This window comes from Trachypithecus francoisi, unplaced genomic scaffold, assembly GCF_009764315.1.
Source record: "Trachypithecus francoisi isolate TF-2019V2 unplaced genomic scaffold, Tfra_2.0 Lachesis_group6, whole genome shotgun sequence".
NCBI lineage: Eukaryota > Metazoa > Chordata > Mammalia > Primates > Cercopithecidae > Trachypithecus > Trachypithecus francoisi.
The window spans coordinates 83765083-83766886 of NW_022681471.1; positions in this window are offsets into that span (position 1 = coordinate 83765083).

The following is a 1804-nucleotide window of genomic DNA, read 5'->3' on the forward strand; positions in this document are numbered from 1 at the left end:
CTCATGATAGTGAGTGAGTTCTCATGAGATCTGATGGTTTTATGAGTGTTTGACATTTCTTCCTTCAGACACTCACATTCCCCTCCTGCTGCTTTGTGGAGAAGGTGCCTGCTTCCTCTTCTGTCATTCCCTTTCTGCCGTTCCCCTTCTTCCATGATTGTAAGTTTCCTGAGGCCTCCCTAGCTATGCAGAACTGTGAGTCAATTAAACCTCTTTCCTTTATAAATTACCCAGTCTCGGGTATTTCCTTACATTAGTGTGAGAACAGATGAATACACCATCTAAAGAAATGCATTTGGGGCAACTTAAGGAGCTCAGAGAAACCACAGAAGATAAAAAAAGAACCAGGGCCAATGAAACATGGAAGAAATTGATTCTACTTAATCCAAGTGATAGGAAGTTAAAGACCTACTCCTTAGTCTAAAGGAATACCAAATCTGGAGTCTGGGGATTGTCAAAGTGAGTGATGTGTAAATTTATACTTTCCATGTTAGTCTGTTAATCATCTATTTGTTTTATTTTATTATGTTACAATCTTGCCTACTTCAAAAAAGTCTTTTAGTAGTAAAGGAAGAGCAACTCTAACTCCATACAATTACTTTCACTTGATCCCTGAGAAATAGCACAGATATAAAATCTTTTCCTTTCCTTTTAATTAGATTTTATAGACCAAAAAGTTGGGGTTTTTCCCCTTCCATCAGATGAGAATGAATGAATGACTTTCTCCCTGGAGAAGGCTATATATTTTCCCTAAAGTCTCCACCAGTATCTTAATTGGCATCTGAATTTCTAGTTTTGTTTGTAACCAGAAAATTTCCCTTCATTATAACAATACTGTGGCCAAAAGATACATGGAAATTGCCAACTAGTCAAATGTGCATCAGTGTGGAATCCCACATGTGATTTAGGCAGGTGCACCATCTTTGTACAGTTGGTCTCAAGAAACTGTCTTAAACAAAATATAAAATAGATCTCAATGGCTTCCTGGTCAGAATATTTGCCTCTTTTGCCCAGCCTCGGTTCATGTATTCAACCAGTTGTTCCATTCAGATGATATAGATTATACTCTGACCACAGCCTCCAGCCAGGAGGAACAAGAAATCGAGGAGGAGACAGAGTCTGGTAACCGTGTCAGCTTTAAGATCTGACTCACTCTGCGGGATTTAATTGACAATACTAGAGTATTCATTTGAAAATGCTGCTGTATAAAAAGAAATGAATTTAGAAAATCATTCAACATGTAGACTCTGATGAAGAGCTTAGAGTAAATTTTGTTTCATTCTACTGTTTCTTTGGTTATGTAAACAGGGAACTATTCCCTAGAGAAAAGGTGTCCTGGCAGCCCTGGTCTTCACTATAAAAGCAGAGATACCCTGGCACTGCTGCTTGACCACTGTGTTTCTTTTAGCAAATCATTAACCACTCTCAGTCTTCTCAGGATTGTACGTAGTCATAGGGATAACTTACTGTCAACCTCCCACTCCTCACCTATGAAATGGAGAGCCCACACCACTTACCTCAGGGTTTAATGAGTAACTCACACAGAATATGACAAACGGTGGGTTTGAATTTAAGGGCAGTTTCTTTCCCCAAGCACCACCACACCTCATTATTGGTGCAGCATTCTGCCCTTGCTTTATACTCTCATTTTAAAATATATAACAGGGTCCAATTTCACCTCTTAAACTAATCCGGTTCCCTTTTTCAAACTCCTAATTTTGAAAAAAAAAAAAAATCCAGAGGAGTCCTTTTGTAACACCAAAGATTCTTGCCTGAGCCACGCCAAAGAGAGAGACACAGATCG